Source organism: Phasianus colchicus, chromosome 2, assembly GCF_987193195.1.
Source record: "Phasianus colchicus chromosome 2, bPhaCol1.hap1.1, whole genome shotgun sequence".
In the NCBI taxonomy this organism is placed as follows: domain Eukaryota; kingdom Metazoa; phylum Chordata; class Aves; order Galliformes; family Phasianidae; genus Phasianus; species Phasianus colchicus.
Window position 1 is genome coordinate 96,324,381 of NC_143437.1, and position 16,638 is coordinate 96,341,018.

The 16,638-nt window shown below is 44.5% G+C and overlaps 1 long non-coding RNA gene across 7 annotated transcripts; it reads left to right on the forward strand.

Annotated features, from left to right (window-relative positions):
• Positions 1–351: 351 nt before the first annotated feature.
• Positions 352–8,644, forward strand: LOC116240624 (uncharacterized). Of its 7 annotated transcripts, none has more exons than XR_004169348.2 (4): positions 352–2,136; positions 2,997–3,098; positions 5,766–5,850; positions 7,776–8,644. It is a non-coding gene; the product is annotated as an uncharacterized LOC116240624 (long non-coding RNA). The 7 variants fall into 7 exon arrangements; XR_016464534.1 differs by lacking the exon at positions 352–2,136 and adding an exon at positions 2,141–2,207; XR_016464533.1 differs by lacking the exon at positions 352–2,136 and adding an exon at positions 2,214–2,630.
• Positions 8,645–16,638: the final 7,994 nt, after the last annotated feature.

The window sequence follows — 16,638 nt, forward strand, 5'->3', positions numbered from 1 at the left end:
CTCAAGACACAACTGAACAGCAGGCTCAGGTTGCCATGCGCTTCAGTTTTAGCTGGGTTCTGTGCACAGCACTGACAGCCAGATTCCATGTACCTCTCTCCTGGTATTTAATTAAATGATTTATCTCCTCTATGAATTTGCTTTCGGAGTAGTGTGAGGCAGGGAGTTGTCATCAGGTAACTTCAGCAGCGTTGTTCTTAAGCAGTGAGCTAGAAATGAGCATGGCACAACAGAGATGCTGGCAGGGCCCAGTGTTCTTATTTACAGATGATTGTTTTGGTTGTGAATTTCTGTGATGCCACTTAAATGCTCTCAGCTATAAGAAGGGCTAAATGCAATTCACTCCTAAAAGGGAATTGAAGTATTAATTGGGTATTGGATTCTGTAGCAGCTTCAAACAAAACACGTACAAGGCTTAATAGTAACTTTGCAGTTTCAATTACTGCTTTTGGAAACTGTATATTCTACTGATATAGCATCACATTTGCACTTGATAGTGCTGTAAATGTATGTAGATATATAGAAAGCAACAAGACTGGATTTATTGCTGTGTATGAACTAAAACTGGCAAGCACTGGAGAACATAACAGGGTTCTTTCTTGATACGCTTCTATAAAATGCTTATCCCTTCTTAAATTGAGAAGCTATTTACTATGTCAAGTAGGCTAACTTCATGAGAAGGTTTTAATCTTGCTGCTTTTTCATTACTTAACTGTGATACTGCACTTCCCACCACTAAATCCCAGCTTTACATGTGAAATAACAGAATGGCTCGGATACATTTAAATTGATTAAAGCAAAAATAATGTTTCAAATGAAATGTTAAATATTGTTGTGTAGATATTTAGGCAGCAGATTTATTTCACTGCTTATGTCCCTAAATAAGGCAAGAAAAAGGATTGAGACTGATTTTAATATGGTCATAAATTTGAGCAGAGCTTTTAGAGCTGTTCAGGCTATGGGGAGGAGGGGGGGGCTTGCCCTGCTTAGGAGAGAAGTTGTTTGCAATGATGAAGAAATTCTGCTTGAAGAGAGCTATCTAGAGATGGGCTTCTCCATTACCAACATAGAGCTGGTCCCTGGGGTTGTGATGATATGAGCCTGTGGAGGTTTGTTGGATGGATGCTGCTGTGCCTGGGGGATTGCACATCTGGCTGGGGATCTCTTCCACATCTGAGCCTCCTGCAGCAGCTGTACCCTCACTGCTGCAGGTGGGCTTGGGCTTACTTCTAGCTCCTGTCCCTGTGCATGCACTCTGCTAACTCAAACGTTATTTCTCTTTGAGTTAGGATCTGCCATAGTAGTTAATCTAAGGACTAAGGAGAAGGAAACTTAAGATTTAAGGAGAAGGCTGAGGTACTTAACCTTTTGGCCTCTGTCTTCCTTGGTAAGGAAGGAAGTCTCACCACACAGCCCTCAGACTTTTGGTTTGGTAGGAGGGGATTGGGGAAGCAATGTCCCTCTCACTGTGAGGAACCTGAACATCCCCAAGTCTATGAGTTCAGATGAGATGCATCCCAGGTCCCTAGGGGAATTGGCTGATGTGGCTGCCAAGCCACACTCTGATATTTCAAAAGTTGTGGCAATCAAGTGAAGTCCTTGGTCACTGGAAAAAAGGAAACATCATACCCATCTTTAAAAAGGATAAAAAATGGCTCGGGGAACTACTGACCTATCAGACTCATCTCTGTGCGGGGGAAGATCATAGAACAGATCTTGCTGGAAGCTATGCTAAGACACACGGAAGACAGGGAGCTGATAAGGGAGAACCAGCACGGCGTTGCCAAGGGCAAATCCTGTTTGGCCAAGCTGGCGGCCTTTTATGATGGTGTCACTGCATCAATGGACAAGAACCACTGATGTCATCTAAGGCCTTTGACACAGTACCCCACAACATCCTTCTCTCCACATTGGAAAGAGATGGATTTGATGGATGGACTCTTTGGATGAAGAATTGACTGCTGGGTCGAGTCCAGAGAGCGGTGGTCAATTGCTCAATGTCTGGATGCAGATTTATGGCAAGCAGTGTCCCCCTGGGCTTGCTGCCGGGGCCGATACTCTTCAATATCTTCATTGGTGACACTGACAGTGTGATGGAGTGCGCCCTCAGCAAGTTTTCTGACACCAAACTGTGAGGTGTGGTTGACATACCAGAGAGAAGGGGTGCTATTCAGTGGGACCTAGACAGGCTTGAGCAGTGGGCCCAGGTAAACCTCATGAGGTTCAACAAATCCAAATACAAGGTCTTACACCTGGGTTGAGACCATCATTACTGAGCATTGAGAGCAGCCCTGCCAAAAAAGACCTGGAGGTAATGATGGATGGCAAGCTGGACCTAAGCCAGCAATGTGCCCTCACAGCCCAGAAAGACAACTGTATCCTGGGCTGCTTCAAAAGATGTGTGACTAGCAGGTTGAGTGAAGTGATCCTGCCCCTCTACTCTGTGCTGGTGAGACCTCGCCTGGAGTACTGCATCCAGATGTGGAGTCATCAGTACAGGAGAGATATAGAGCTGGTGGAGTGTGTCCAGAGAAGGGCCACGAAAATGATCCGAGGGATGGAACACCTCTCCTATGAGGACACAGAGCTGGGGCTGTCCAGCCCAGAGAAGGCTGTGAGCTGACCTGAAGGTGGTCTTTCCTTATCTAAAGGGGAGCTACAAGAAAGAAGGGGACAAACTCTTTATTGGGGTCTGTGGTGATAGCACAAGGGGAAATGGCTTCAAGCTCAGAGAGGAGGGTAGATTTAAGTTAGATACAGGGAAAAGTCTTTTACAGTGAGGGTGGGGAGGCACTGGATCCGCTTGCCCGGAGCTCTGGTTGATGCCCTGTCCTTTGAGGCTTTCAAGGCAAGGCTGGATCAGGCCCTGGGCAACCTAATCTAGCTGTGGTGTCCCTGTTCACCTCAGAGGAGTTGGACTAGATGGCTCTTGGAGGTGCCTTACAACTCTAAGGATTCTATGATCGTGCTTTGTGATGCTCTGTGTCTGCCTGCAGGTTCCCTGGAGCAAGCATTGCATTTGGCTGTCAGCAGGGGGCTGCTGTGTAAGGATCTTAGCTGTGTGGGTGAACACCCTGCCTGCCCTCCTTTAGTGCTGTGTGAGTGTCACATCTGGGTGAGAGCTGGGCTGCTGGAGCTTCCCTTCTGGAAGGACATGGAATGTATTCCTATACTTGAATACAGGACATCCTGTTTACTTGCTGAGTGCAGGATTAGAGTATGTGCACAAATCACGCTCTGCACAAGATTTCACAGCAGGCTATGTGATCTGCACTGCTGGGAGTTTTGGGGAGGCTGCCTGTTCTGCAGTATAAGTGCTGCTCCTGCAGCAGTGCAAACATGCCACATACAGTGTACTCACTGACCTGAATGTCACTATGCAACACAACTGAAGATGGGAATGTTCCTAGTATCTGTGCCATGCGTTTTAATAAATGATAGACCTGCTGACACTTCCTTTTGCTCATTGCTCTGCCCTTTCCCAGCCATCACAAGTCAGTTGTGTAGCTCCTGGGGAGACTGACTTCCCAAGGTGCTGTCTCGAGACCCCTGAGAAGGGGAGAGCCTGATGTCTGTTAGAGTCTTCCTGCAGCTATCAGGGTTACGTCTCTTTTCAGCCTTCTGTAGAATAAAATGAATCCAAACAGGAAGGTGGACTTGATATTTGAAATCCTGGGGTGAATGGGAGGGTGCAGCAATGAGAAGGTAGTAGAGGTGAGTTCTTCATTTTGTTCTGTAAAACCTCCTCTCGGGATGGTGTCAGTATAGGAATAGCTTGTATCGGGTTTAATTGCACAGTGAATCTGGGGTGAAGTGTTAATGATAGGTTTAGCAGGTCTCAACATACGTGCCTGCCCTCTCCCTGCTGTTAACTGGAACACTGGCTAGTATTTAACCCAGGTGGAAGGCAGCTCTTGTTTTGAGTAGCTTCACCTGTAGAGCACATGTATTGCTGAGCTTGGTAGCTCACTTAAAGCACTGGACTATGAATGGAGCTGTCAAAATTGAGGGCTCACCATGGAGCAGCTCATGGGACGGGTTTGGGGATGTAGCTGCCAGAGGTGTGATAGAGTAATGCTGTCCTGTACAACTCCTGTGCCTTGCTCTTCATGCTGCTCCAATAGTGGGGTAGAGCAAGCCCTCATTAGCAGCATCTGTCTCAGCACAGCTAATCAGCAGCTTGGTGCTGCTTTGTGGCTGCTCAGGTCTGGGGAAAGCTTTCCAGCAACTGTGGTGTTTGGAGCTGCTGCAAGCAGCCTGCTTTGAAAACTGCTTCTACAGCCTTAGCTGTGTCCCTTTCACCATTTCATTGGGACAATTTACATCTTGCTTCCCACACGTTAAAAGCATAGAATGTCTATCTGGTGTCAGCTCATCCCATGTGTGCTGACTGGCAGAGCCAACCAGAAGCCCTATGGAAACAGTGGAGAACAGTGCAGTGCTGCAGGTGCTGAGCCTGTAGCTACCAGTTGTTGACAAAGCTGGGGCCGCAGGCTGCCTCTCAAATATGTACCAGTAAATTTACTTGGAATTTGCGAGTATTATTGCATGGTACAACTAAAAATAGAGTTCTTGCCGGTAATCTGCCTTTGGTTTCACAGCATGTAGCGTGCTTTTTCAGAAGAGCTGTATGTTTGTGTTTCCCCAAATTCTGTTGCAGCAGTTTTGCTAATCAGGGTCTTTTGTGCTTCCAAAATCAGGTTCTTAAGTAAAACAGAGATGTGAGAGGCTCATCAAGAGGGACAAGTGGGCTGTGGTGACAAGCGAGCCACTTGGTGCTGCCTTTGCTGTTCACCAGGCCCGGTAATGAGGGTGAGGGCAGGCTGCGAGGCCCTTACAAACCTGCTCTAATTAATGAGCTGCCTTCATGTTTCCCTGCAGCTCGAGGTGCCACCGTGCTGGCTCAGGCCTTTGGCCTTGCTGATCCTGTGCCAGGCCTCCTCAGAGGCAAGTTAAAAACATTGTGTTCTTGTTTAGAAGAGAACAAACCCTTTCTCGTGAGGGCCCTGAGAGCCTTGCAGTAAAGGGCTGACTGAACTGATGTAGCTTTTGCTCTGGGCCTGCGGACAAGCGCCTTGTCCCCCTGGGGAATGGTCACCTTCTGCTGGGGAGGGCTGTAGGGCCCATATGTTTTTCTGCTGGGGGTGAAAGCTTCCATTACTCAGAACCAAGAGGGTGAGCTTTAGGCAGTGGAGGTTCATCTGCGGCAGCGCTTGCAGCCCCAGGGCACCAGGCCTTGAGACAGCACTAACTTACAAGAAAACTAAAGCATGCGTGACAGGTGAACAAGACTTTCTAAGCCATTCCCCAGGGGGACCCCATAAGAAAGGCCTGAGAGTGAGGGAACTGGGATTGTTCAGTCTGAAGAAGAGGAGGCTTGATGGAGGTCCTGTCACTCTCTACAATCATATTAAAGGAGGTTGTGGTGAGATGAGGGTCAGCCTCTTCTCCCAGGTAACTGTGATAGGATGACAAATAATGGTTTTAAGCTATACCGGGGGAGATTAAGATTGGATATTAAGGGAAATTTCTTCTCCAAAAGAGTGGTGAGGCACTGGCACAGGCTGCCCAGGGAGATGGTGGAGTCACTGTTCCTGGAAGTGTTCAAGAGCCATGGAGATGTGGCACTGAGGGACGTGGTCAGTAGGCATGCTGGGGATTGGGTTGGTGGTTACACAAGGTGATCTCAGACACTTTTTCCAACATTCATTCTTCTTTGATTCCTTATTAGCATCTAACTAGTAATGGTCTGTTTGTCCCCGTAGGCTAACCTTGATGGAAACAGGAATGGATGAGTGGTACATCTCTTCTACATGAGGGATGAATGGATGCTTTATCACTCTCTTTGAGGTAATACATGTCGTAATAAAAGCTGCTATTCTCAAGTAGAAAGTAGTGTTTTTCTCTGCGTGTAGCTATTTATTTTGATGGTGTTTCAGTAACCGTGAAATGCCAGGTACTCTTTCAAAACAATAGTTTCTTTAATTATTTATACCTTCAGGATCAAAAAAGCTTTTATTTTGCCTGGTTACAGTAACAGCTAGGTGAGTCAGAAGTATAATTGCCAGTGTTATCAGAGGAACTTTGATATTTCTAACAGGAAGTTTAATTATAAACTGAATCACCACTGTGTCCTTTGCTACCTAGGCCCATGCTTCCCAACAATATTTTTAGCCTCATTGCACATTACAGGTCTGTGGCTCCCTCTACAGAACAAAAGGTTCCTAATGCTTGGTACTGCTGGTGGCTCTGCTTCCCATTGGAGAAGGGTGTCAGACAGCAGAGGGTTAGCAAGATGTTAAGTGTCCTTACTGTGCTTCCAGTGTCGCTATGGCCTGCCTCTGCAGGGTGCTTCTGTTGCACTCATGACAAGGTGCTTTGGGTACAGATCCCTGAAACTAGATTGTTTTCTCTTTGAAGCCCATAAACATCATAACGCCCGCACCCTGACTCCCTGGTATCTTCTTGACCTTATCTCCAAGTGCCCAATTATGAGAATAGTCACGACTTTTCTTCCAGTGCTGCCTGCAAGATGAGTAATTTCCCACAGGGCAGCCACATCTTCTTGTTGTTGATCTTGATTAGGACAGGTGTATGACAAATAATGCTGCCCTTAAAGCTTATTGAATAATCTCCCCAAGCAGTTGTTAATTATTACATAAAGCTATTACCCTCAGTTTTCCATTGACGTGGTGCTGAAGATGTTTAATTTTAATTATCAAATTGTCAAAGGGATATTTATTCATCTTGGACAAAGAGCTGCTGGCACAGAACTGGCATGTGGCAGCATGACAAGCAAGTGTCACGTGTGTTGTCCTGGGATTAATTTCATTTCACTGATGTTTCCATGCCTATGGCAGAGAAATCTGTACCTGGACTGGTAACCCCAGGTTCTGGCTAATGAAGGGGAAGGGGCAGCTCATCTAGCTGGCAGAGATACCAGCTTGCAGTGGAACAGATGGGATCTGCCAAGTGCCCATTTCTCTCTGTGAATGGTGCAGGTGATGCTGGTGATTAACTCTGATGTTGACATTCACATTTAGTCAGATGAACTCTAGCCTTATGGAGATGCTGTGTAGGATTCCTGATGCATTTGGAACCTGTGAGCTTTGTAAATGGGATATCTCATGCTAGTCCCTAGCCCCATGCTGGGGTCCTGTCTATTCTCCATTCTGCACTTCCTTATTATTCTGTCCTTTGCCAAACCTGTTCTGAGCAGGTGCTCAGTTTGCTGCCTAATCCCTGGGGTTGCGATTGCCAAAGAAACCAAGGAGGGCAGCTTACAGCCATGTGCAGCACTGTGAGCAGGAGCGCTGCAAGCCAGCATGGTTAAATCCAGCAGTGCCCATCTGTCAGTGTTGCTCTCAGCAGACACTTCTGATTGCTACGTTCTGAATGGCTGCCTGCTGTCCCAGGATGGGAGCCTTATGTCAGCAGAGGCAGATAAAGAGGAACAATGAAGGCATTCATGCAACAGCCATTTTGATAGAAACGAGAGCATCATCATATCTACTGAAACCCAGTAGTACACAGTGCCTCGCATCGCTTCACCTGTCAAGTTTGCTGGTGCCTGTCTCCTGAATTTGCTTCTTTTGTTCTTGATCTTTTCTGTTGTGGCTTTTGTTTTGCATTTTTATTTCTGCTTTGCATGACCTGTTTTCCTTCTCTCCCTTGTGCTTGCTCCCTCCTGCCTTGCCCTGATGTTCTGCCTGACATGGCATCAAGGTGGTTGGAATAGTGCAGACATCGTTGCGTCTGTGCTGATTTTTCCACAGGATGCCTGCATCTGCAAAGTGGCTGAAAAGGAAATGTAAAAAGGAGCTGGATGTTTCTGCACAGGTGGCAGTGGGCAGCCCAAGGCTCACGTGGAGTGGATTCCTGAGATGTCTGCAGTTTCCCACGGTTGTTCCTGAGCTGTGTGACTGCACACAGCCTTTCTCCTGCACCAGTGCACAGGGAACAGGGCAAAATTTAGGTCATGCTTAATCTGTACTGAAGATTAACATGTTCATGTTATGGATGTGAGGAGCATGTAATGAAATCAGATTAAAGCAGTAGTTATTATGGACATTATTTACACATCATCGTATCTATTTGTAAAGACATGTAGGTTGCTCCAGAAGTGTTGCTTCCTATTTCTTTCCATGAAAACTTCAACAGGTACCACAATAGTACCACAAAAGACCACAATAACACTATTTGAGAGAGCAAATTCTCAGCTACAAAACATTGTTTTTCAACATGCTCACCACCATTGGCTGTGAATTTTCACCAGTGATGAACAAGAGCCTGTATGCTGTGCTCATTAAAAAAAAATAAAAATAAAAAATAAATCTGCACAGCCATGTAGAATGTGGTTTGTCTCTTGTATTGCTATCACCACTGCTGAACTGTAGATGTTTGGTTTCCATAAACGTTCAGCAAACATTGAGAAGAGGCATTACTTTCAAAGCAGCCCTTGTGCATAGCCATTTAGGTATTCTGTAACCCATTATATGAAGTCACTGAGCAGAGCCTTCATACAAACATTCCTGAAGTCTAAAAGTGACCTGCTGCTTACATGAAATTGTATTTTTTTTTGCAGTAAAAATGTAGTCCTGTCAGTCATCCTCTGCTTTTGCTGTTTTTCTGATTCCTCACTCATTTTGATGACAAGTACTCAAACGGAGAATTCCCTTTGTTGCTTGGCTGCTAATGTATTTGACAGATCCTCAGAGAAAAGAAACCAAAATTTATGGTGTTTTTTTCCCCCCTTTCTGCTGAAAGGGCCAGTGCTGAGGGCAAAGCCTGCCTCTCTAATTCCATCAGCTGCTCAGAGCTGCCCACCCATAGCCAGGCTTCCTTTGTGCTTTCCTTCACCAGCTGGAGCTGGGACCACGTGCTAGTAGGCTTGGTGTTACATGGGTGCAAGCTGTGGGACAGCCTCCTCCATGAGGTGTGACGGGGTTTGGGAAACCTTGTCCTCAGCTACCTGACACGGAGAGGGAGCAGTGATCTGCAGACATTAAGGATCTGAAATGTGAGATGCAGGAATCTATTATCAGACTGTTCCTTACAGTGACTTTTTGGAAGGGTGAAGAAATAGTGAAGCTTTTGGTAAGCAGATGCTTAAGCTTTTGAAGAAAGAGAATGGTGATATTCAGCCTTCCCTTGACAGGAGTGAGAAAACCAATAGATCACATCTTTAATTCTGCGATAGAGAAGAAATGTTCTTCCCTCATAGCCTTAAGGAACAAAATTCTGAGATTCCCTCCAGGTGCATAGAGCTGAATGCAGCAGTGTTTGGTTCTGGTGGGCTATCCCACTCCTCCCTTCTTCAGTTTGCCTGCTCTTATTATAGGGTGCAGACCATGTGCCCCAAGGGATTTTGTCTTCTGCAGGTCAATGCTGTTCACTCTTAGGGTAAATAATGTGCTGTACAGGGAGTAGGACAAGAGCCTCTGAATGGGAACATGAACTCCTCAGCTTTCTAGGGTTTGCCATGTGGATTTTGTAGCTTGGCTTCTTGGAAGTAGAAAGAAGCCCAGAGGGACCCTGGAGTTAATTTAAGTGACTGAATTAAGAAGCTAGCTTGAATGCCTGAGGCAACTGAAGGAATTGGACCAGACTTTTCTGTTCCTGATAAAGCTTCCAGTTTCTGCTCTGCAGGGCACCTCCTCCCTCACCTATAGCAGATAGGAACATTTAAGGTATGTGTTCCCTTACCTGGTGCTTGTTTTATTCAGAGCCTTCCATGTGTTCAATCAGTGCTTTGTCACACCATTATCCTTGGACAACCATGCTCAGCCAGAATCATTAAGACTGGAAAAGATCTCTAAGATCATCTAGTCCAACTGTCCACCCCAATGAACAGAAGCAATTGGGTTTAGGTGCAGTAAATAATAAAATAACAGCAACAAAATGAATAATAATAAAAAAAAGCACTTTAGTAGCGTGATCAATAGTGAGATGCTTTAAAAGGCAGAAGTCAAGTCACCCTGGAGGACAAACATCCCACAATCTTCATCTATATTTTACTGAATTTTCCTTTGAGATTTGCATGGAAACGAGCTACAGTGAATGAGATATGCAGAGCAAACAGACACAGGTCATGTTTTATTCAGCTTAAGGAAAGGCAAAATTTGAATTACACAGACTCAAATGCTGAATCTGAACCTGGGAGCTGCAGGTTCTAAGGATGGTGTGATTTAATAGTGTATTGACATTTACTGATATTTCAATGCTTTCAGACCACAGGCAGCATTTTTAATTGCATTTCAGAAGTAATTTAATTCAGATTTTACGAGTCATCTTCATCAAGAAATAGTCAAATCCCATAGTGGGGCAGCCTTAATGTTTTCATCGTTTTGGGTAGATGTAGATATTAAATATATATATTTATGTTTTTGAAAGAAGTTATTTAAAGTGTGAGTGATCAGAAAGATTTTTTTAAAGATATAAATACAGCTCTTATTTGGCTTAGTGGAAGTAGAATATATTATTATAGTTTCTGTTTTAGCTTCTGCCTATTAATGATTGGTTTTCATTTCCATAGACAGCTTGAGCACTTTCCCATAAGATGCTTGCTAATTGCCCTGTTATGCTCCAGAACTTGAGATTCATGGAGGCTTGGGTGATCCAGGGGGTTCCTCAGGTTGCACCTGATCAGGAGGGTACAGGAGCAAGGTTTGGGTCTGCCTGTCACTGAATGTTATGCTTGCCTCTTTATGTGGAGGTGTTGTGTTGGAGGAAGCAATTGAACTCCATAAGAAACTGATGGTCAAGCTGCTCATAACTTATGTATTTGGATATATAGAATCATAAGATGATATATATAATAAGTGATTCTATGATTCTAAGATTTTACACCTTGAATTGCTGTTTTAATTCCAAGCCTACAGGTATCCATTTAGCGTATTTGATGAAGAGACGTTTCCAACATCTATTTAAAGCCATAACTTCATGCCTCTAAGTCTGAAATGCTATACCAGCCTTTTACCTTTTGTATTTCTCCCAGAAGGCAAGGGTAGCACGAATCTTTCAGACTTCTTGCTTTTGAAACTGCTGTTCTTGCTAAAGTAGTCCAAGTGGAGCCTCACTGACTTTTATTCTCATTTCTTCTTTAAACCCTTGTATGTGTACAGTGAGTGGAGCCTGCATTTTGTTTAGGGCTTATTTGTGTAGGGGGAACTGCTTTAGTAAGAGCTTTATCTGAAGTGACAGGCCATAGCTACATCCCAAACAACCAGTTAACCTTCCATAAATTTAGTTTTGCATGCTGTAGGCTGCTTTCAAGGTACCCACTATCAGTACTGTGTGTGCACCCCACTTTCCTCTGAGCAACATTATGCTATGGGGCTGGTCCCATATGGTCTGGCTGGATATCTCCAGGGGGCATTTCTAAAGATGTTGTGACCTTGCTGGACTTTCTGTGGTTGATGACTGAATGGTACATTGGCCTGAAACTGTACCAGGGATGGTTCAGGTTGGATATTAGAAAAAAATTATTCTCAGAAGGATGCAGGTTGGAGCAGCAGTAAGTAGTGGATGGAGCTGGGGAGAGGGCTGTAGGTTTATGCTGCTGGTAGGAGATGTTGAGTCTGTGCCATCCATAGCCCTTCATGCAGAAATAGTCTCTGACTGCTAGATGTGTGGTTTCCTTTTCCAGCCTTTGCAAGCTTCTTTTTATGCCTTTCAAGCAAAACTTAGATCCTGATAAAGTAGGCTGGAGCTCAGACAGATGTATTTAGCACTGCTGGCTGCAGGGAAGAAACTATATTGTTATTTAAAAAGTAACAAGAGAAAAAGAATGAAAGAAGCACATAAACTGCTCTACTAGTTAGGATTAAAACCCAGACAAAAGACTTTTGCTTTTTGTCTGAATTACTTGCTTAAAGGACTCTGTGGGAAGGGGAAGAAAAAGTTGCTGCTAATATGATTCTGGAACAGCAGTACCAACTTGTTAAAATTTCACACAGCACTAAGCCTTGTAAATCACACATCATTTCCTAATTAAAAACTGATGGGCATAATTGTTTTTTTTTTTGCTGCAGTGGCAGCACCTGGCACAGACAGGCGGTGTGCTCCAGGCTGCTGCAGCCCCTGTACCATCAGCCACATCTCCCTGCCTCCTGGCCCTGCTTCCTTCTAGGAGGCAGCCTTGTCAGAGACAGGTTAAACACACAGCCAGTTTTTATTGCTGCCAAGGGCAAGTTGGATGACTGATGATTAAAAACATGACAAAGAGAAGAGCCCATTTTCTGTGTGGTAAGCTATGATTTTGAATTGAAGTCTGGGCATAGCTGGACTCCTACAAGAATGCTGAAGAAATTAATGGGCTTTCTTGTTTTAAGGTATTTCACCTGTGCCACTTGCTTTAGTCAAGACCTGGATTTAATATCATCTATAAAGTATCTTTGTGGGTATATCTGACATGGAAGTAGAAGTGTGTTTTCTGTGCAACTTTAGTCCATGGATGGGGATAGACAATATACAGTACTGTGGAACAGTGCTCACAACCTTTCCAAGTAGAGTTTAGGTATTTCTGTCTTAGGCACTTGGAAAGCATTTCAAATAGTGACTCCTTTGTACAGTTTAGCTGCATTTTTTTTATCTTGTTCACAAAGTAATGAGTGTTGCTTTAGCTATCTTGCTGTGACTAGCAAGCTGCTTGGGGGAGAATTAGCAGTGGTGTGAGCTAGTAGATGTCTAACAGAGACATTTTTCAGTGCACAACAAAAGACAAAGGTGTAAGTGGACCAAGCACTGTAAAAGCATCTGGAACCTTCTGCAAGGTCTGCCTCTCTCAGGGACCTTTGCATCCCAGAGCTGCATGTGCTGCCTAACAGTGCTTGGTCAAGACACTCCTTCTGCTGAATTTCTTTCCAGTAAATAAGTCAGTGAGTGGATGTGCTCCTGTCTGGATGCCCAGCTGTGTCACCTGCTGTAGGGAAACTGTTTTAGCAGGGGGATTGGACTCTATGATCTCCAGATGTCCCTTCCAACCCATGTAGTCAGGTTTGGCCACTGCTGATGTTGAGAAATGGGCCAGTGGCTTTCCTTACCGACCTGCAGCACAGTAAGCAAAAGGAGCAACTCTTCCATTCCCCTGGATGCTTCTGAGCATCTGGTGTGTTATTTTTGCCAGCCAGGCAAAGGCCATCCTCAGATGTTCAAGAAACATTTAGATGTTGTACTGAGGGACATGGTTTAGTGGGAAACACTGGTGATAGCTGGGCAGTCGGTCTGGATAGTCTTAAAGGTCTTTTCCAACCTTGGAGATTTATGATTCTGTGTGTTTGGAGTACGCCATTCTCATGTAGTCTTGAGTTCTTTTTGGAGTATGGTAAGGACTGCTCAGTCTTTGGAAATGCTAATTTCCAAAGTGACTCAGAACAGGCATAGTTCTGCTCTCTTCCAGGCCAGACCAGCTAAGTCTTTTCTGCTTTGTGGCTCTTTATTTTTTTTCTTTTTTTTACATCTTTAAAAAAGATTACCAAGACTCTTCTCAACTCCCCTAACCTGCCTACGCCCCCCCCAGCTAATCCAGTCTTTCCTCAAAGAGCTGACTCCCTGGGTCACCAGTCATTCTGCCTATCCACATCTGAAAACCACTGCTTACAGCTACATTCAGATATCCTGTTGAGAGCTTAGAGCTGAGAAACCCTGGCAATTGTTTGGTGCTTTTCATCTCCTGCACTCCTAGGTGTCAGCCTGTGCTTGGCTGTTCGTTTTGCACTGTGAGCCTGCAGACCACTTGTGTGGCACTGCTGACTCGTGGTGCATGGTAATGCTCTGTTTCTTTTCTGTTCCTTTGCAGCTTACCATCGCCTTCTCATCCTGTATTTTTCCACTGTCCTTTTAAATTGTGTCCAATTTGTTTCCAGCTTAACTTTAGAATTTATTTTTCTTGCTTTGCTTTTTTTCCTCATCTAAAAATATAAGTTACATAGCCTGAAAATATGTAGTTATGCTTCATGTAAGGAATGAATAACACCTTATACGTCACATTTACCTTTCAACAGAAACAGATAACTGCCTGTCTTCTCAGAGGTTGCACAATATTGCTGTTAACCATGTGGAATATTCCATCAAAACAGTGCCAATTTCCTTCTGCAGCCTCTCAGAATAGCTGCCTTACAATACTGGGTAATTAAGTTGCACTTCTACTGTCCTTTTAACCAAGGGTATCATAACCTTGCTTTAAACTGCGCATTCACAAGGAAAGCTTATACCTATGTCCTGGCCCAGCAGGGTCCCAGGCAGGTGCTGTCCCACAGAGCACAGGCCAGAAATAATGTTCTTGTTGGGGGGGGGTGAGAGGGGGAATATGAGTGATAGGAAACTTAGATGAACAAACTTGGGCTGTGTATCATGCCAGAGAAGCATATCACATGTTGGTGTCTTCCTGGTGCAGTTTGTGGACTGCTCCAGGGGTGGTGACATCCCTGCTGGCATGGGGTGCAGCTGTGTATGGCTGGCAAAGGAGCTGCTGGGGTGTTCTTGGAGAGGAACTGTATTAACTGGGGCTTTGTCTCAAGGAAAGCACCAAAGCAGTTATCACAGAAACAGAACTGTAGGAGTTGGAAGGGACCTTTGGAGCTCAAATCCAAGCCCCCTGCTAAAGCAGGTTCCCTACATAGGTTGCAAAGGAAAATCTTCAGGTGAGTGGGTCTTGAATATCTCCAGAGGAGACTCCACAACATCTCTGGGCAGCCTATTCCAGTGCTGTCACCCACACATCAAATAAGTTCTTCCTTGTGTTTCTTGTACCTCACTAATTGTTTTGAGGTTGTGCAAATGCTGCCTCATTCCTGCCTCAGTTTCTCAGGCAAGTGCATTTCCTAGTGGTGTGAAGAGACCTAAGTGCTACAAAAAGAGTTGGGATTCAAAGGATGTCTGTTCAGCAGAGTGTGGGGCCTGACAGGAGGCAAAGAAATGGTAGTTTTAATTATGAATGAATTTATAATGTAATTTGCACTTAATGTGTCTGGCACAATATTTTTCTATGGGAACTCCTAGGATGCTATGTTGAACAAACTGAGTGCAGCTTTTGCAAAGTTGCATTAAGTTGCTCTAAACAATTGCATTTGTAATTCAGCAAACTCCTGCCCTTTGCTCGGTGAATAAATTAGGACTGTAAAATGATCATATACACAAAGATGCTTTTTGCTTGACATTTAGGTAACATTAATGACCATGATGAAAGAACAAAATTCTAACAAACACTGCCTACTTCAATAACTGGAACAGTAATGATTCAAATTTAATTGTGTATTTACGAGCTAATCATTCATGTGAAGCTTCCTAATGAAAGCCACATTGCCAGGCACCAAATTAAAAGTAGTAGAGTCCCTTTTCTGTAAGGGACACTGCAAATAAAGGAGGATTTTATAGCCAGGTTTCCGGGCTCCCCACTGAGCCACCAAACTCCAGATCAGATCAATGAGGTCTGGCTCCCTGCCTCTGGGTTCAGATTCAGTTCTGTCTGCAGCTGCTCACAGAAGGCTGGTTTTGGGCTGGGAGTGCTCTTGGCTGCATGACCGGTCAAATGGCAGAGCTTGGGATCATGCATCATCTCGGAGGTCACTCAGTTGAGGTCAGGGACTCTTTCAGATTGTTTTACTACCTATCGACCCACAGAGAAGTACTCGGTGTTTGCTGATTGAATTTTATTTTATTTATTTAGATGGATGAAAGGTGGAAAAGATGTTTCACATTCAGAACCCATCTCTTCAACGCTTCAGGGTAGGATTTCAGGGAAAGATGTTTTATCCAGATCATCCCTCTAGAGCTGGTATAACTCCAGCAGGATATGGTGATTTTTCTTGTTGGATCTACTTAGTTTCAATCAGGAATGAAGTGTTTGTCATGCTGCTGGAAAAAGCTGGTAATGTTAATTATAAGAAGGACATGAACAAAAAAAGGGAGGAAGTAAGCTCACCTGTTTATAATAGCAGATAAAAGGGTGAAGTAGATGGAGAGGGAAGTGTTGTATCCACTTGTGTCAGTAAATAACTTATTGCCTGTAAAAATTCACAAGCTGGTGATATTTAATTGGTTTTGAAAGGAAGCCCAAGGGAGAATGAGCTTTCTCCTGTGGATGTGGAGCTGAGACTTGTGTATGCTGTTAGTTGTCCAGCCACCCTGTGACAGGGAATCCTTCCTCAGTTCCCCCTCAAAGACGAGAACACCGTGGCTAACATCAGTGTCTCAGCCAAAATGCAGTTGAGTTCCTCCAAAGAGGTCGAGGCTGACTTTGTGGATGGTGCCTCTGTATGCAGACTCTGGTCCCATTGGAAGTCACTGCCATCATCTAGTGCTAGCTGTTAGACTGGATTTTGCTGAATGAGTCCTGTTCTGGACTTTGCTTTTCCCTGACCTAAGTTAGGTCTGTGCCCAGACTCCCCTGGGGCTTACATGACGGGAAGTCATTCAGGAGTTGTGAGCGAGTCCCAGTGGCTTGGAAGGAAATGATTTCAGCTCCTGCCAATCTAAACATCAGCTTGAGTTTAAAGGCTTGTTGCAGACAGCGGGGTGAAGTGAGGGTTTTTTTGTGCAAAATGGTGATGCTTTGTGGAACAAAGGACTAAGGATACACATAAGTCTGTGAAGGGTTCTGGTGACTTGCAGGGAGATATGTCTGCACCTGAACATTGT